Source organism: Ranitomeya imitator, chromosome 1 (assembly GCF_032444005.1).
Source record: "Ranitomeya imitator isolate aRanImi1 chromosome 1, aRanImi1.pri, whole genome shotgun sequence".
In the NCBI taxonomy this organism is placed as follows: domain Eukaryota; kingdom Metazoa; phylum Chordata; class Amphibia; order Anura; family Dendrobatidae; genus Ranitomeya; species Ranitomeya imitator.
The window spans coordinates 944,318,931-944,339,712 of record NC_091282.1 but is presented as its reverse complement, the minus strand read 5'-3'; the positions used below and the strand labels follow the sequence as shown (position 1 = coordinate 944,339,712).

General features: G+C 44.0%; 1 protein-coding gene across 3 annotated transcripts in view; it reads right to left on the bottom strand.

The window, feature by feature from the left end:
• Positions 1-19,318, bottom strand: part of BANK1 (B cell scaffold protein with ankyrin repeats 1) — a 1,115,425-nt gene extending 1,096,107 nt beyond the window's left edge. For all 3 annotated transcript variants that reach the window (XM_069743643.1, XM_069743641.1, XM_069743642.1), the window contains exon 1: positions 19,206-19,318. The gene's annotated coding sequence lies outside the window, so the exon portion shown is untranslated. The remainder of the gene's footprint in view (positions 1-19,205) is intronic.
• Positions 19,319-20,782: the final 1,464 nt, after the last annotated feature.

Genomic DNA, 20,782 nt, shown 5'->3' with positions numbered 1-20,782 from the left:
CTCAGGCTGTGCTCGAGGCGCATAGGACTGGTCAGGAGCGCTCCACGGCTACCTTTAGTGTGGTTGGATAGGATTAGGGATTGCGGTCAGCAGAGTTCCCACGTCTCAGAGCTCGTCCTATGTTTTTGGTAATTGTCAGGTCACTTTGTGTGCTCTGAACTTCAAGGTCCATTGTGGTTCTGAATTACCTGTTCATAACAACACATATACTAGCCCTATATACACACACACACACACACACACACACGATATATACAGTTAGGGCCAGAAATATTTGGACAGTGACACAATTTTCGCGAGTTGGGCTCTCTATCTGTCTCTAAGTCAACAGTAAAGAGAAGACTCCATGACAGTAAATACAAAGGGTTCACATCTAGATGCAAACCATTCATCAATACCAAAAATAGACAGGCCAGAGTTAAATTTGCAGAAAAACACCTCAAGAAGCTAGCTCAGTTCTGGAAAAGTATTCTATGGACAGATGAGACAAAGATCAACCTGTACCAGAATGATGGGAAGAAAAAAGTTTGGAGAAGAAAGGGAACGGCACATGATCCAAGGCACACCACATCCTCTGTAAAACATGGTGGAGGCAACGTGATGGCATGGGCATGCATGGCTTTCAATGGCACTGGGTCACTTGTGTTTATTGATGACATAAGAGCAGACAAGAGTAGCCGGATGAATTCTGAAGTGTACCGGGATATACTTTCAGCCCAGATTCAGCCAAAATTCTGCAAAGTTGATTGGACGGCGCTTCATAGTACAGATGGACAATGACCCCAAGCATACAGCCAAAGCTACCCAGGAGTTCATGAGTGCCAAAAAGTGGCACATTCTGCAATGGCCAAGTCAATCTCCAGATCTAAACCCAATTGAGCATGCATTTCACTTGCTCAAATCCAGACTTAAGACGGAAAGACCCACAAACAAGCAAGACCTGAAGGCTGCGGCTGTAAAGGCCTGGCAAAGCATTAAGAAGGAGGAAACCCAGCGTTTGGTGATGTCCATGGGTTCCAGACTTAAGGCAGTGATTGCCTCCAAAGGATTTGCAACAAAATATTGAAAATAAAAATATTTTGTTTGGGTTATGTTTATTTGTCCAATTACTTTTGACCTCCTAAAATGTGGAGTGTTTGTAAAGAAATGTGTACAATTCCTACATTTTCTATCAGATATTTTTGTTCAACCCTTCAAATTAAACGTTACAATCTGCACTTGAATTCTGTTGTAGAGGTTTCATTTCAAATCCAATGTGGTGGCATGCAGAGCCCAACTCGCAAAAATTGTGTCACTGTCCAAATATTTCTGGCCCTAACTGTATATTTGGACAGAGACAACATTTTTCTAATTTTGGTTCTAGACATTACCACAATGAATTTTAAACAAAACAATTCAGATGCGGTTGAAGTTCAGACTTTCAGCTTTCATTTGAGGGTATCCACATTAAAATTGGATAAAGGGTTTAGGAGTTTCAGTTCCTTAACATGTACCACCCTGCTTTTAAAGGGACCAAAAGTAATTGGACAGAGTAAATAAGTTTAAATAAAATGTTCATTTCTAGTACTTGGTTGAAAACCCTTTGTTGTAAATGACTGCCTGAGTCTTGAACTAATGGACATCACCAGACGCTGTGTTTCCTCCTTGTTGATGCTCTGCCAGGCCTTCACTGCGGTGGTTTTCAGTTGCTGCTTGTTTGTGGGCCTTTCTGTCTGAAGATTAGTCTTTAACAAGTGAAATGCGTGCTCAATTGGGTTGAGATCAGGTGACTGACTAGGCCATTCAAGAATATTCCACTTCTTTGCTTTAATAAACTCCTGGATTGCTTTGTCTTTATGTTTTGGGTCATTGTCTATCTGTAGTATGAAACGAGGACCAATCAGTTGGGCTGCATTTGGCTGGATCTGAGCACACAGTATGGCTCTGAATACCTCAGAATTCATTCGGCTGCTTCTGTCCTGTGTCACATCATCAATAAACACTACTGACCCAGTGCCACTGGCAGCCATGCATGCACAAGCTATCACAGTGCCTCCGCTGTGTTTTACAGATGATGTGGTATGCTTTGGATCATGAGCTATACCACGCCTTCACCATAATTTTCTATTTCCATCATTCTGGTAGAGGTTGATCTTGGTTTCATCTGTCCAAAGAATGTTCTTCCAGAACTGTGCTGGCTTTTTTAGATGTTTTTTAGCAAAGTCCAGTCTAGCCTTTTTATTCTTGATGCTTATGAGTGGCTTGCACCGTGCAGTGAACCCTCTGTATTAACTTTCATGCAGTCTTCTCTTTATGCTAGATTTGGATATTGATACGCCTACCTCCTGGAGAGTGTTGTTCACTTGGTTGACTGTTGTGAAGGGGTTTCTCTTCACCATGGAGTTTATGCTGCGATCATCCACCACTGTTGTCTTCCGTGGGCGCCCAGGTCTTTTTACATTGAAGCGTTCTCCAGTGCTATCTTTCTTTCTCAGGATGTACCAAACTGTAGATGTTGCCACTCCTAATATTGTAGCAATTTCTCGGATGGGTTTTTTCTGTTTTCGCAGCTTAAGGATGGCTTGTTTCACCTGCATGGAGAGCTCCTTTGACCACATGTTTACTTCACAGCAAAACCTTCCAAATGCAAGCACCACTCCTACAATCAACTCCAGGCCGTTTATCTGCTTAATTGAGAATGACATAACAAAGGGATTGCCCACACCTGTCCATGAAATAGCCTTGGAGTCAAATGTCCAATTACTTTTGGTCCCTTTAAAAACAGGGTGGCACATGCTAAGGAGCTGAAACTCCTAAACCCTTCATCCAATTTTAATGTGGATACCCTCAAATGAAAGCTGAAAGTCTGAACTTCAACTGCATCTGAATTGTTTTGTTTAAAATTCATTGTGGTAATGTCTATAACGAAAATTAGAAAAATGTTGTCTCTGTCCAAATATATATGGACTTAACTGTATATACACACACACTAGCAATATATATATATATATATACATATATATATATATATATATATATATATACACACACACACACACACTAGCTATATATACACACACACTAGCAATATATATACACACACACACACTAGCTATATATACACACACTAGCAATATTTACACACACACACTAGCTACAGTTAGGGCCAGAAATATTTGGACAGTGACACAATTTTCGCGAGGTGGGCTCTGCATGCCACCACATTGGATTTGAAATGAAACCTCTACAACAGAATTCAAGTGCAGATTGTAACGTTTAATTTGAAGGGTTGATCAAAAATATCTGATAGAAAATGTAGGAATTGTACACATTTCTTTACAAACACTCCACATTTTAGGAGGTCAAAAGTAATTGGACAAATAAACATAACCCAAACAAAATATTTTTATTTTCAATATTTTGTTGCAAATCCTTTGGAGGCCATCACTGCCTTAAGTCTGGAACCCATGGACATCACCAAACGCTGGGTTTCCTCCTTCTTAATGCTTTGCCAGGCCTTTACAGCCGCAGCCTTCAGGTCTTGCTTGTTTGTGGGTCTTTCCGTCTTAAGTCTGGATTTGAGCAAGTGAAATGCATGCTCAATTGGGTTTAGATCTGGAGATTGACTTGGCCATTGCAGAATGTTCCATTTTTTGGCACTCATGAACTCCTGGGTAGCTTTGGCTGTATGCTTGGGGTCATTGTTCATCTGTACTATGAAGCGCCGTCCAATCAACTTTGCAGCATTTGGCTGAATCTGGGCTGAAAGTATATCCCGGTACACTTCAGAATTCATCCGGCTGCTCTTGTCTGCTCTTATGTCATCAATAAACACAAGTGACCCAGTGCCATTGAAAGCCATGCATGCCCATGCCATCACGTTGCCTCCACCATGTTTTACAGAGGATGTGGTGTGCCTTGGATCATGTGCCGTTCCCTTTCTTCTCCAAACTTTTTTCTTCCCATCATTCTGGTACAGGTTGATCTTTGTCTCATCTGTCCATAGAATACTGTTCCAGAACTGAGCTGGCTTCTTGAGGTGTTTTTCTGCAAATTTAACTCTGCCTGTCTATTTTTGGTATTGATGAATGGTTTGCATCTAGATGTGAACCCTTTGTATTTACTGTCATGGAGTCTTCTCTTTACTGTTGACTTAGAGACAGATACACCTACTTCACTGAGAGTGTTCTGGACTTCAGTTGATGTTGTGAACGGGTTCTTCTTCACCAAATTAAGTATGCGGCGATCATCCACCACTGTTGTCATCCGTGGACGCCCAGGCCTTTTTGAGTTCCCAAGCTCACCAGTCAATTCCTTTTTTCTCAGAATGTACCCAACTGTTGATTTTGCTACTCCAAGCATGTCTGCTATCTCTCTGATGGATTTTTTCTTTTTTTTCAGCCTCAGGATGTTCTGCTTCACCTCAATTGAGAGTTCCTTTGACCGCATGTTGTCTGCTCACAGCAACAGCTTCCAAATACAAAACCACACACCTGGAATCCACCCCTGACCTTTTAACTACTTCATTGATTACAGGTTAACGAGGGAGACACCTTCAGAGTTAATTGCAGCCCTTAGAGTCCATTGTCCAATTACTTTTGGTCCCTTGAAAAAGAGGACGCTATGCATTACAGAGCTATGATTCCTAAACCCTTTCTCCGATTTGGATGTGGAAACTATCATATTGCAGCTGGGAGTGTGCACTTTCAGCCCATATTTTATATATAATTGTATTTCTGAACATGTTTTTGTAAACAGCTAAAATAACAAAACTTGTGTCACTGTCCAAATATTTCTGGCCCTAACTGTATATATACACACACACTAGCAATATACACACACACACACACACACACACACACTAGACAGATCAACATCCATCACACGGAATATGTACAGTACCTACAGAGAGTGCAGTTGCAGGGAACTGGTCAGTCCCAGAACACAGGAAATGAGCAGGGGAGACATGGAGCCTGTCCAGACTGTCAGCTCTCATCCCTGCACCTGCAGACTCCCGGCGGGCCAGGCCTTCTCCTATCTCCTACCTAGAGTAGTAATTCCTCCTCCCCTCCTATTTTCATGTGTATCCCAGTCCTGCCGATCACTGGGGCTCTGGGAAGAATGTGTACCTGCACAGCAGCGAGTCAGAGACGCATCTTCAGTGACTCCCTCACTCGTCCTCTTCCAGCGTCTGCCGCCCCTCACCACACTTCACCAGTGACAGCCGGACAGCAGCGTAATGTATGCTAACAGGAGAGGTCAGGCAGGGGGCCCCTTTTGACCATCATATCATGTGTGCAGCAGAGCGGGCCCCCTGCTTCTCCTGTTATCAGTAATCCTGCCGCCGGCTGTCATTCACCGCCCTACTTTCTCGGTCCTTCAGGGGCCCCCTCCGGCTCTGGGCCCCGGTGCAGTTGCATAGGTTGAACCGGCGGTATGTCCGCCCATGGAGTGGAGGATGGGGAAAAGCCAAAGTATGAGAAGGAAAGGCAATTATCCCACTTACTAACCCAAGAAAGTCACTGATAAAGCCACCAAATGCCTTCTCATATAACCCCCAGCATAAGCTATCTCTGATGATGTGTGTCAGTTAGGACCCAGATTATATAGGTAATAGGAGTGGCTAGCGTTGCTCCACTGAGAGACCAGACTCACAGAGCTTCGAATATGGTATATTAACCCCTGTACTGCCAAAAGAAATTTACACCTTTTAAAAAGAGGATGAAGTGCTTTATTCAGCCCAGAAATAGGAGCAATCAGATGCTGTGGTCTTCAGACTCGTCTCTGTCACGGTAACCCCGTGACAGCAGTCTGTGTCATTATTTCAAATGCAGGACTTTATTCAGTGTGTTACTTTTTTAACATTTTGACAATGGGGTCAGTAATCGGGTCATCTTTTAGATGCCTCTCCATTACTGATATCTTGTCTTGATGTCACCTGATGATACAAAAGGTGACATCAAACTCAATACTATCACCTCACTTGCCATTGCTCCAAGGCAAATGGGATGAGCGAAGCTAAGTGCCAGAATTGGCGCATCCTATGAATGTGCCAATTCTGGGGCAGCTGAGAACAGAATTTTTTAGTCTGTGAGAGGGCCCTTCCTAGGCTATTAATAGCATTTTAATATCTAGGAAATGCTAAGTATATAGTTGTGAGCTGATATTAATAGACTGGGAAGCTCCATGGGTATTACCCCCTTCCCAGGCTATAAACATTTGCCCCCAGCTGTCTGCTTTTCCTCTGCTGGTTAATAAAATGTTGGGGATCCCACGCCATAATTTTCAGAGATTTATTTATTAATTAAATACATGTACAGTAAACCACACAAGCACTGTACTATATACAGTCGATACTGTGCCCGTCGCTGATTGGTCGAGGCCTGGCGGCCTCGACCAATCAGAGACACGGAATTTCCAGGACAGACAGACAGACAGACAGACAGACGGAAAAACCCTTAGACAATTATATATATAGATTAACCACATAGGGGATTTTTTTACCCCCTCCTTCTACTGCGTACTTACATCTATCTCCCATATACCTATACGTTGTTCTTTTTCCGCAACAACCCATAGTGCCATTACTCCATAGGCTGGTCCGTACACAGTTTGCACATAGTGTCTTCACAATTTTATGTTTCTTATCTTCTGTTTTAATAAAATGTGTTGATTTTAATAATTATTTGGAATAAATTGTTTGCATTTTAAGGCTATAGCTTTTCTTCGTTTTTTTTTTTGGATGTATATATTTCTCATAAGCTGCCTGAACCTAGGCATGGTATACTTCTGAGGTCACTGTACTAATTATGTATGTCACTGATATCTTTATGTCTATCTGTTCTATGTGTATATATCTATTCTATTTATTCTATTTTGTGGGGTCATGCTGTGATTTTACTGTACGCAGCTGCTAAAATGTCAGGTTTTCAAGGACATAGGTGTGTAAAAATCAGACGGCACTCGCAAAGTCCTACTGCGATGTGATTTTTTTTTACCACACTGTGGCAAAAAGTCTGAAGGGGAGTTATGTTACGCTGATGCTATTGGCTTCAGTGATTTGAAACACAGAAGTTTTGCTCCAGCAAACCAAGTGTTTAGATGGGTTAATCAGCTATTTTGTTTAAGGACTGGGTTTTTATGGATAACCATAGAGCAGGTGGGAGGTTGTCCACCTTATCTCCACCACAGGGTGTGGTCTGGAGCTTAAATAGTCGGCCTCCAGAGAGATTCAGTGTTCAGTGTGTTTGGAGAGAGTAACTATAGGAAAGTAGCTGTGTTTGTGCCAAACTGAACCCTGTGTTTTTTTTCTATCCCTGAGCAAGCCGATCCAAGCAAACATAAGGACTGTGAGATACCATTTTTTTTTACTATTGTGCCCAAAGGGCCATGTTCATTTTACTTCATCACAGTTTATGTTACATGTACCTAATAAACTAGTGAAGAGACTTAAAAGACAGTGTTCCAGTTTCTACCTCCATGTACCGCTGAGTGAGATAATTTACCACAGGTGATGTTTCGAATGCGGGCAACATTCCTGAGTACAGGTAGCAGCTGCGGACAAACCACATGACCTGGGTAAAAGGGACCATAAGCCATGAGATGACAGATAGCATGGAGGACCTGATTAACTATCTTGTAAAAGCACAACAGCAGCAACAGCTGGCACATCAGGAGACAAGTAAGCTGCATATGCAACAGATGCAGCAACAGCAGTAGCTCCAGCAGCACCAGCAGCAGCTCCAACAACAGCAGCAGCAGCACCAACAAGACCAGTTCAGACAGACAACAGCAATAGCAGATAGAGTTGCTCACAGAGGCAGTTCATGGGAGGCTGGAAACCATCCCTCAATTCCAGGTGACGACACATACTCTGGAAGATGCAAAGACGAGCGATGCAGGGGGTTATTGAGGGGTTACCAAGTGCCGCAGGAAAAAACTTGTTCTACTGGAGATGTCAAGGTCCTGGACACATATCTGACTGGTGTCCTATGTCCTCAGAACAGATGAACTGCATACTAGAGAGGCGCTGTTTGTGCTATACCTATCCTGCCTGTACTGTGGACTATCAGTGGTGGGTGAGAGGTTGCAGGGATTCCCTGTAACAATAAATGGGGTACTGATGTCAGGATTCTTGGACTCTGGGACATTGGTGACCCTGGTAAGGACCATACTTCCCCACCAGTTAATCTCCAGAAAACACATGGGCATCCGCTGTATTCACAGTGACACCAAGGACTACCCTGTTCCCAGAGTGACCATAAACATATAATGTGGAACTGAGTCCCATTATTTCAGAGTGGTTAGGGAACTGCTACACCCGGTGTTAATAGGGAGGGACTTTAGCTTGTTTTGTCACTTATGAATCAGGCAAGAGCCAGTGCAACCGTGGTACATCACAGTCGGATACGGATGTGCAGCGCCCCAGAGACCTGGTCGTTGCAGTATAGCGCTCTGCCGCTAAGGGGAGCAGCGGTACGTCTGATGGCACTAAGGAGTTCTCCGGACCAGGCATCACTAGAACACATTACACTTCACACTCTGGCCACTAGGGGGAGAAAAAGGCTTTATTTATTGGGCCACTCCTCACACTGGTAAAACTAGGGGCTGGGGAGGAAGTTAGTCAGAAGCTGACTGGGTTGGAACCAGGCAACATCCAGTGGCAGGGGGTCTTGCAGGGAGAAGACACAGGGGGGTCCCTGTCAGGCGTGGGAACCTGGCAGGTGCCTAGCGAACAGAACAGAACGTAACGGAACCGTGCCTGCACACCCTGCGGCGGTATCCAGGAGAGAGACACGAAGGGAAGGATATTGTGGAACAGTGTAAACGAGATCAGCACAAAGGAGAGCCAGTAAGAGTCATGCTGAGAGAGAGAGAGGCAACATCTTACTGAGGCGCGTAGTCGGTGGCCGGATCACCGTAGGAGTAACTGACTTCAGGCCTTACTTCAAATTCCGCTGGATAGTTAATCATAGGTTGGCTGTCTACCTTCTACACCTACAAAGACATAGGGGGCAACATTGGGAGAGGGGTGTCTCTAGGGTCCCGGAAGACCTCCAAGCCTTCCCGTCAAACGGGTGGCGTCCTAGCCATAACATTGCTGGTGAGGAGGACGGTGACCAATGAGGCTGAGATTCTTGAACTAGTGGTTTCTGGGGGAGATTTTTGGACTGCTCAAATGCAGAGTTTTATTCTAAAAGAGGCATTTCACAATGTAACAGTGGTAAATTGGGTCGTTCAAGAGCCGAGGGCTGACACCAGGTTTCCACATTTCACTTTAAATGAGAAGCTGTTATATTGAATCAATAAATAAAGAGAGGAAGTGGTAGAGCAGTTGGTAGTACCTGGTCCTTATAAGCATAGTGTACTAGACCTGGCCCATTCTCATGTCTTGGGTGGGCATTTGGGAGTAGAGAAAACTCAAGAATGGATCTTTCAGAGGTTCTACTGGCCTGGATGTCACAGAGAGATTGTTAACTACTGCAGGTCCTGCCTTACCTGTAAGCTAACTGCTCCCGTATCCCACTTCCGGAGTTCCCTATTACCGTTGCCCTATATACAAGTTCCATTTGACTGGATTGCTGTGGACCTTGTAGGGCCCCTAGTTAGGTCTGCCAGAGGGCACCAATACATCCCAGTGGTAATGGACTATGTAACACGGTACCCAGAAGAGGTACCACTGAGAAACTCTTACGCCAGGAGTATAGCTCAAGAGCTAGTCCATATTTTCTCCCGGACGTGCCTGTCTGAGGAGATCCTGATTAGAGACGAGTGAACCTAGGTTCGGTTTGGCGAACGACTCGCCGAATTTACCTGCTCCCCATTAGATTCAATAGGAGGCCAAACAAAACATACATAACACCGTAAGAGGTAACAAAAATCTTCCCAAACAGATAAAATTAGGAGCAGACGCCATGAAAAGTTGACCTACAGTAGGAATTTGCTAATGTCACTGCAGCAGTCAGCCATGGGATATGCATACGTTATCAGGGTCTGGGCCAGCATTTGCAGCTTTGAATTAAAATATCAGTTAAGACCTGGTGGTTAAGGGAGCAGTGTAAGCCTTCTTTGATTGAAGCCTGGATACCTTATGCAACAGTTCTATTTTTTTTTCCCCAACAACACTCAAATGACACAAACATCAGTTTCAAAGAGTACTATTTAAAAAAAAATGTAGTGAAAGTAACACAGGTTGTTGATTGATCAACGCACCCACAGTAAAACCTTTTATAATGGCACAGAAGCAGTCAGTCATGGGTCATGCATGAGGTATCAGGATCTGGACCAGCATTTACAGTTTTGAATTTAAATTTCAACTAAGACATGGTGGTTAAGGGAGCGATGTAAGCCTTCTTTGCTGTGATCCCTGATACCTCATGAAACAGTTCCAATTTTTTTCCCAGGCACACTCAGATGGCACAAACAGCAGTTTCATAAAGTACTATTGGTTTAAAGTAAATATAGTAACGCAGATGGTTGAGTGAAAATAAGTGCAGGCTTGCCTGTCTGGGAGCCATACTTCTACAGGCAATGCATATGAAGCAGACCCAACTTGGATTCTCCACATTCCAAAAAAAAATATTGTCACACACCACTGAAGTGGTTTCAATTTCCACAGAGTATAAACAGTATAATTGGCCTCTGTCACACTGTCCACCACAGGTAACCCACCAGATGAAGACCCAACTTGGAGTCTCCACATATCCAAAACTTATTGTCACACACCACTAAAGTGGCATTAAATTTCACAGAGTACAAATAGTATAATGGACCTCTGACATCCCATCCACTACAGGCAACCAACCAGATGGAGATACAACTTGAAGTCTCCACAATTCAAAAAATTGTTTCTAACATCAGCAGCAGTAGCAACAGCAGGCCCAGAAGCCACGAAAAGGTGGCAAAGACTGCAATAACATGAGATCAAAGCATGACAGTAAAAACAACACCATTGCCTAGTCTGCCCAGTCTGCGACTGGAGTGCAAAAGTCATTGGAGGTCCATGACTTGTTCATTTTGATGAAAGTTAAGCGATCTACACTTTCAAGGGGCAGCCAGATGCGCTTATCCATCCGGACACCATCATCAGCGTTGAAGACACGCCCTGAAATATCGCTGGCTGCCAGTTGTGACAAAGATGTTTAACACTTCAGTGGTCAATAAGCAAAAAATTAATTTCAAAGCTCTGAATACAATGTTACGGTAAATGTGTTAGAGAAAATTTCCTCCCATGGGACTTTGTTAGCTGAGTTACACCCAAAGGGTGTTTTATCTCATTTTTAGAGATAAAATATTCTTAAGATTATTAGATTATTTAATATACATAGATGTACTGTGCATCTACAGTATGTTCTGCAAAAAAACTAAATCATGGAATAGGAATAATAGTATGTTAACACATATGCGTGTATTTTTCTGCTAATTTTAGCTGTGTTTTGCAGTGCCAGCTATGCCTACGAGATTTCAGAAATCTCATGCACACAACTTGTTTTTTTATCCTCAGTACCTTGGGATTTGCAGAATAGAGCATGTCACCTTCTTTCTGGGTGGTGCAAAAAATGCTGAAAAACGCAAGCATCGGGTTTTGCTTCATTTTTTTGTGCCAAAAACTGATGAAGTAGAATCAGATTTTGTCACTAAACTTTCTATCAGCATGCACAATAGACAAATGTAGCATGACAAAAACACAGCAAACAAACGCACAAAACAAGCTGAAACGATGCAACAAAACCTGTTTTTTTGCAGCAATGTTCTACTGGCAAGAGAGCAGGCTTTGCTGCAGAAAAAAAATCTGCAAAATGCAACTTGTGAACATAGCCTAATAGGGAAAGCATTGGCTAATCGAGAAGAAAGATGCAGAACCAGGATTTTCACTTTGTTTGTGGTCATTAAGTCACCAGAGGGTTTTTTTTTTCTAAATTAGTCTTTCTGAGGAACTTTGTCAGAAAAATCATTTACATACTTTAGGTTATGATTATATTTTGCAAATAAGGAGCAATGTAAATTTCTAGAGATATTGCTGGGCATTCCTCATCCTTTATACCAGAGCATGTTATTGAGAGTTTTTTCGTTTTGCTGTAAGGCTATGCGCACACGATGCGGATTTGCTGCGGATCCGCAGCGGATTTTTCCACGCAGAAACGCTGCAGATCTGCACTGTGATGCACAGTACAATGTTATTCAATGGGAAAAACAAAGATGTGCAGATGGTGCAGAAAAATCAGTGCGGAATTGCTGCGGATTTCAAAGAAGTGCATGTCACTTCTTTTGTGCGGATCTGCAGCGTTTCTGCACACCTCCATGTTAAAAATCAGCAGTGGCAAAAAAACGCAGAAATTCCGCACAAAATCCACAGCAATTCTGCATAAAAACCACACAAAATCCGCATAAAAACCGCGGCAAATCCACGGCTGTGGATTCTGCCAGGAGATGCAGATTTTGTGCAGAAAATTCTGCACCTCTTTTCTTACGTGTGCACATAGCCTAACACCATTTTTTAACAGGGTTTGTACACGCTTACAACCACACTTTTTTCTAACTTTAGAGGTTTTCAAGAATTCAAGGAAAAAATTCACTGGGCCTCATTCACTTCCTACACTGCTCTGGTGAAAAGAAAGCTGAGCTCTGATGTTTGCTATGAGCAACAAAGACAGTTTCGCTACAAGAGATTGTTCACATGTTGCATTTATGATCTGTTTTATTTCATGTGTTCTTCATGTGGAAAAAAATCCATCATTTTACAATAATTGCAAAAGGAATAAGATTTCTAAAATCTCAACCCTACAGTGCCTTTTTTCCTTGCGATTTTTTACCTTTTTTAAAAAAATTTTTTTAAATGCAGCATGATTAATCTTTCAGCCTTTTTATTGCAGTTTTTCCCCATTAAGATCAAAGTGGCTTAGCATCAAAAAATGTCAGACACATTAAAAAGTAGACACAAAAATGTGCAATTGTCATTCTTTGGCCATAGCCTCCATATAGCATAGAGAAAAATGCAACGAATAGATGACTATAACCCGATAAGCATTATCCAGTACAAACCACAAAAGGGAAAGAGGGTTCACCCTGTAAATATATTCCTCAACATTAAAATTGCAACATCAAGAAAAATAAATTGTGGAATTATCAAAATCGCAAGATCTTTAAACATGTTAATGTTATGCAAGTGATGAAAAAATGGAAACAAAATGTTCAAAACATCTTGAATTATTCAGTATCGAGTATGTGCACCACAAGTAGAAATATACACCTTGTATTAATGATGATATTGATGGTTGTCTGAGGAAATTTCTGCCATGCTGAGTGCGCTTCAATATACAAATCTTCAAGATTCACTGCTGGCAACTCCCTTTGCAACTGCTAATGATGTTCCAGATGTGCTCCATGGAAGACAAGTCTGGGGACGCTGCAGGCTATGGTAGCATGTTTACGGAAACAACACTGCATACAATAGCATGTGTGGCCACTTTTTATGGTGTTGAAAATTGGCTCCTGGTATAATTTGGAGAAATGGCCCATTCCAATGGTTCTACAAATAACTTAAAGGGACTCTGTCACCTGAATTTGGCGGGACTGGTTTTGGGTCATATGGGCGGAGGTTTTGGGTGTTTGATTCACCCTTTCCTTACCCGCTGGCTGCATGCTGGCTGCAATATTGGATTGAAGTTCATTCTCTGTCCTCCATAGTACATGCCTGCGCAAAGCAATCTTGCCTTGTGCAGGCGTGTACTACGGAGGACAGAGAATCAACTTCAATCCAATATTGCGGCCAGCATGCAGCCAGCGGGTAAGGAAAGGGTGAATCAAACACCAGAAAACTCCGCCCATATGACCCAAAACCAGTCCCGCCAAATTCAGGTGACAGGTTCCCTTTAAGTGAAATTGGATGTCACATATTAAACCTATGGCATCAAACAGTATCTACACAAATGATCAGATGGCATTTTGCACAACATTGGCAACAAGTCAGACATCCATTTAAATTTGTTCCAATGACCTCTTAACACAGCTCTTAATGGCTATCATGGTGCTGACCAAGACTACAGTGAAGGCTTCAATGAAATAATTGTTTTGTCTTGAATACGGGCAGTCCCACACGTCCACTGATGTGCCACATAAACGCAGGGGCACACGGACATGGATAATTCCGGTACCGATTTTTTCCGGTACCGGAATTATCCATGTCCGTGTGCCCCTGCGTTTATGTGGCACATCAGTGCGGCACACGTGTGCCGCCCATGTGCCCACTAGGTATCACATGGAGTGTGCAGGAGACAGCGCTAAAGTTTTGCGCTGTCCCCTGCATCGTGCTGAAACCGCGATTCATATCTTCTGTGCAGCAGCGTTTGCTGCAGAGAAGATATGAATAATCCATTTTTTTTAAGTTTATCGTGTATAAAATAAAGGTCCATGTCCCCACCCCCTGTGCGCCCCCTCGCTGTTCTGAAAATACTCACCCGGCTCCCTCGCTGGCTGGCGCTGCTTCCTCTCCTGGCCGCACCTTCTACTGTATGCGGTCACGTGGGGCCGCTCATTTCCCGTACTGAATATGCGGCTCCACCCCTATGGGGTGGGGACATGGACATTTATTTTATACACGATAAACTTAAAAAAAATGGATTATTCATATCTTCTCTGCAGCAAACGCTGCTGCACAGAAGATATGAATCGCGGCTTCAGAACCATGTGGGGGACAGTGCTTACTGGAGCACTGTCTCCTGCACGGCACATGGACTGCACACGGACAATGTCCGTGTGCGGTACGTGTTTTACACGGACCCATTGACTTTAATGGGTTCGTGTAATACGTGCGCTCCCACGAACACTGACATGTCTCCGTGTTTGGCACACGGAGACACGGTTTGCAAAAAATCAATGACATCTGCACAGATGCATTGATTTTAATGCGTCTACGTGTGTCAGTGGCTCCGGTACATGAGGAAACTGTCACCTCACGTACCGGAGCCACTGACGTGTGAAACCGGCCTACAATGGTATCTGCAAATTGGAAACCACATGGACAACGCCATGAAGATTTCATTCATGCCAAAGCATGCTTTTTTTACAGCTGCTCCTCAGAGCATTGTTTTGTTTGTCTGCTTTTTAATTTTTTAAGTCCTTATCGACATATAACGTACGTGTACGTCATATGCCTGTCCCCTGACTTTCATGCGGGCTCGCACACCGAGCCCGCATCTTTCCCCGCACATGGCAGATGATAAAAACAACCATCATGTAACTCTAACAACCACAGGTGGAGTGGAGCTGCACCTGCACCTGTTAACCTGATAAATCCTGTTGTCAATCTATGACAGCAATATTTAACACGTGCCAGAGGGGCAACCGGCAGTCAGAATTACGATTTTTTTTGGCCGCCGTAACATTGCAATAAAATTCGATAAGAAGCGATCAAAGCATCATATCTACCCCAAAATGGTATAAATAAAAATATCTGCTCAGGGTACAAAAAAATCTGTAAGCACTCACAAAGCCCCATATCCAGAAAAATGAAAATGTTGCAGGTGTCATAAAATGCGACACAAGAAAGTTTTTGTTTCTTTTTCTTATGAATTTCTGAAAGTAAAATTTTACCACTTTAACTATGCATGTTTGGTATCTGCATACTCGTACTGACCTTGAGAATCATATTGCCAGGTCAGTTTTATCGTATAACGAAAACTGTAAATAGAAAACCTAAAAAACAATTGCGAAGTTGTACTATTTTTGCAATGCCAATGCACTTCGAATTTGTTCCTGCTTTCCATGATAAAATGAATCATAGAAAAATAAAATATATGCGGCTATTGGAAGAAGAGAAGTAGAAAACAAAAATGTAAAAAATTTTAAAATTGTAACTAATGTGTGAAGGGGTTAGTCTGGAAAATGCAGTGGCGTAGGAAGGGGGGTGCGGGGGATGCGGTCCGCCCCGGGCTGCACAATGCTGGGGGCGGCAGGGCGGCGCTGCAGGAGAAGAAGATAAAAAAAAAAAAAAAAAAAGACGCCCCTTTAAATCTTCGGGCGGCGCCGTCCGCCGCCACGACCAGGGCCAGCTCCCCCCACCCCCGGGTCCCGCCCCCGCCCCCGCCCCCGCCCCCCGCTCTAATACTCACCTCTCCTGGTTCCTGCGGCTTCAGCGTCCTCTGACTCTGCGACGTCTCAGAGCAGAGGGCGCGATGACGTCACTACTGTGCGCGCCGCTCTGCCTCTCTGTCCTGAGCGTCGCAGAGCCGGAGAGACGCTGGCTGCACCGGACCTGCGCTGGGAACGGGAGAGGTGAGGATTTTACTTTTTTTTTTTTTTCTTTATGTCTGACTGTCTGGGGCTGGGGCAATGCTGGAGACCATGGGGCAGATTGCTGGACACACTGGGGCAGTACTGGAGACCATGGGGCAGAATGCTGGACACACTGGGGCAATACAGGAGACCATGGGGCAGATTGCTGGACACACTGGGGCAATACAGGAGACTATGGGGCAGATTGCTGGACACACTGGGGCAATACAGGAGACCATGGGGCAGATTGCTGGACACACTGGGGCAATACAGGAGACCATGGGGCAGATTGCTGGACACACTGGGGCAATACAGGAGACTATGGGGCAGATTGCTGGACACACTGGGGCAATACTGGAGACCATGGGGCAGAATGCTGGACACACTGGGGCAATACTGGAGACCATGGGGCAGAATGCTGGACACACTGGGGCAATACTGGAGACCATGGGGCAGAATGCTGGACACACTGGGGCAATACTGGAGACCATGGGGCAGAATGCTGGACACACTGGGGCAGTACAGGAGACTATGGGGCAGAATGCTGGACACACTGAATACTGGAGACCATGGGGCAGATCTCAGGACACATTGAGGCAATGCTGGAGACCCTGGGGCAGACTTCTGGACATACTGGGGCAATACTGGAGACCATGGGGCAGATTGCTGGACACACCGGGGCAATACTGGAGACCATGGGGCAGAATGCTGGACACACTGGGGCAATACAGGAGACCATGGGGCAGATTGCTGGACACACTGGGGCAATACTGGAGACCATGGGGCAGTACAGGAGACTATGGGGCAGAATGCTGGACACACTGAATACTGGAGACCATGGGGCAGATTTCAGGACACATTGAGGCAATGCTGGAGACCCTGGGGCAGACTTCTGGACATACTGGGGCAATACTGGAGACCATGGGGCAGATTGCTGGACACACCGGGGCAATACTGGAGACCATGGGGCAGAATGCTGGACACACTGGGGCAATACAGGAGACCATGGGGCAGATTGCTGGACACACTGGGGCAATACTGGAGACCCTGGGGCAGATTGCTGGACACACTGGGGCAATACTGGAGACCCTGGGGCAGATTTCTGGACACATTGAGGCAATGCTGGAGACCCTGGGGCAGACTTCTGGACACACTGGGGCAATGCTGGACACTGGGGCAGATTGCTGGACACACTGGGGGTAATATACTGGACACACTGGGGCAATGCTGGACACTGGGGGTAATATGCTGGACACACTGGGGCAGACTGCTGGACACACTGGGGAAAGGCTGGACACTGGGGCAGATTGCTGGACACACTGGGGGTAATATGCTGGACATACTGGGGCAGATTGCTGGACACACTGGGGGTAATATGCTGGACACACTGGGGCAGATTGCTGGACAACATGGGGGTAATATGCTGGACACACTGGGGCAGATTGCTGGACAACATGGGGGTAATATGCTGGACACACTGGGGGCAGGACTTGAGGCATGGGCAGAATGTAGATACGGGGCATGATTGGAGACACGGGGCAGGATTGGATCATGGGGCAGGACGGATACGATGGAGGCTGGTGGGGCAGGATGGGGAGATCATATGGGGTAGAATGGATACTCATGAGGGCAGGATACGACAACATATGGCTGGAGCCAGGAATGAGATAAACGGGGCCAGGGTGGGGAATATTATTACCATAGGGGATAATTAAGGGATATTGTTACTGCAGTGATGTATTTATTTTATTTTTTGAGTATACTGTTTTAAATGGGGGGGCGGTCCTGTTACTGTGCAGAGTGACACTATATCACCTTTTTTTCTTCATGTGGTGTAATGTAGAAGTTGTGAATTATTAAGTAATGTGTTCTGCAAGCGGAGCTCGAGATAACTGTGTTATTTCCTGCAGAAACAAGTCCTGGCTGGAAGGAATGATGGCGGTCTGTGCTGGATGAAAGATGAAGGACTTCACCTAGAGACGTCACTGGTGAGTCAGTGTTACCTATACACTGACACTATACACTGTATACTATATAGAGGTCCTGTGTATAATGTCACCAGTGATCTCTGTATTACCTCTACACAGACACTGCATACTAAGTACAGATCTCCTGTGAATACTGGCACTTATGGTGATAGTATTGTGGTTTTTTTTTTATTACTGATCAGTATTGTAGTATTCAGTCACTATGTGGTGGTAATATGTGGTCTGGAAATGGTGCGGTGGTATTTGTCCCTTGTATGTAGTATTATTCGGTCACTATGTGGCCTGGTCATGGTGTGGTGGTATTAAGTCACAGGTGTGGCATGTGGGGGTGACACCATTAGGCCCAGTTTAAGTTCTACAAAACAGGAAAACCATTTTTGGTAACCTTTGTGTGTATTGAGCTGGGGGGGGGGGACAGGGGGGGGGGGGCGCCAAACTCGGGAACAGCCCCGGGCGGCAAAAGCTCTAGCTACGCCTCTGGGAAAATGGTTACAGAGATATGGACCATTTCATTTTTCACGTTCCTTTTATGTTCTTTATTAAGATGGCATTGCAAACAGTGTAATAATGCAGGGAAACTTAAAGACATGCTCCCAACCAATCCTGTGAGCAACATCTCCTACATTAAGACCATAAAAACTAGCAATAAATAAAAAAGTTTATATCTATAAAACCTTACAGCAGATAAAAAAAATACTAAAAAGACTATCCACTTTTGACCTGGTGACAGGACATCTTTAATTTTTCTATACTATGAAAAATACTTGTATTCTTCCATATATACAAACATTATTTAGTGAGACCTGACAATAGCTGTAATAATTCTGAAGACCACTATCTGCTTACATCTCAGTGTAGTCAGAAAAGGAAGTTCCAATGTTACAATGTGTGCTTACCATGTTTTCAAACAAAGACAACTGTATACTTAACTATTATCATATAAACAGCATTTAGGAGGACACTTACCTGCTATTTTTGCACCAGAACGTCCTACCAAATCCACAGACTATGCATAGGAGAATGACTGCACAAGATGCTCGGGACTTGTTTGCAGGAAATCAGTAGTTGACTTTGTTAACACCATCATTTTTAGAATATACTTCCTGAAGTCATTTACCACAGCTAAGAAGAAGTTCCTCTGAACTCATACAGGCTAAAATTAACCAAGCAATCCTAATGTCACAAGAACGCTCATATATATACGCTTATGTATATACAGCTCTGGCAAAAATTAAGAGACCACTGCACAGTTTTATAAAAATCAGCTTCTCTACATGTCTGACAGCCATTCCATTCCAGTGTCAGTTGAATTCCAACCAGGGTACACTTCATTCTACTTAATGTGCTTCTGATTAGGTGATCGCCTGAACCAAACCTTATTTAATGAAGGAAAGTATAAAAAATACTGCTGTGGTGTTCACAACCCTCTTGCAATAGGACAAGCTGGATGGAAAAACAAGTGCTAGTAATCAGGGGTGGATTAAGGGTAGCCAGGGCCCCGGGCTGTTCAGACTCTGTGGGCCCCCCGATCATGTGATGGGATCATGCGATGGGGTCATCATATACTTGAACCACAGATTATTCCAGAAAATTTTCGAGGTCCACTTGAGACTCTGCCCAGGCTCCACCCCAACCCCGCCTCGACCCCTCGAACTGTCCACAGTCCCACCGCGCTCTCTTGGAAAAACTCCACTTCTCACCTATCACACATTAACAGTACCCATCACCAGATCACACATAAAGCCAGCAGCTTTTGTTTTGGCCAAAAGACTTTTTCAGCCACCACCATAACACGGTAGACACTTTTGGCCGGGCCCTACGCTAATGTAACCTATTAAATATTTGTTAAAATATGAAATACAATGTAGGTATATTTTTATTTATAAATATCGCTACACCATGTCCAGACCACATATTACCACCACAGTGATCGAATAATATCACATACAAGGAACAAATACCACAACATCATGTCCATACCACATATTGCCACCAGTGACCAAATAATATCACATAAAAGGAACAAATACCACCGCACCATGACCAGACCAAATATTACCACCACAAAGTGACCAAATAGCACATACAAGGGACAAATACAGCAACACCATGACCAGACCACATATTACCATAGTGACTAAATACTACAATACTGATCAGTAATTAAAAAAACCCACAATACTATCACCATAAGTGCCATTATACACTGGTGATCTGTACATAGTATTCAGTGTCTGTGTACAGGTAATACAGTGATCACTGGTGAGTGATGACATTATACACAGGACCTCTGTATATAGTATACAGTGTATAGTGTCAGTGTATAGGTAACACACTGACTCACTAGTGACGTCTCTAGGTGAAGTCATTCATCTTTGTTTTTCATCTCTCATCCAGCACTGACCGCCATCACTTCTTCCAGCCAGGTCTCATCTTTGCAGGAAATAACAGTTATCTCGAGCTCCACTTGCAGAACACATTACTTCATTTTTTCCAACTTCTACATTACACCACATGAAGAAAAAAAGGCGACATAGTATCAC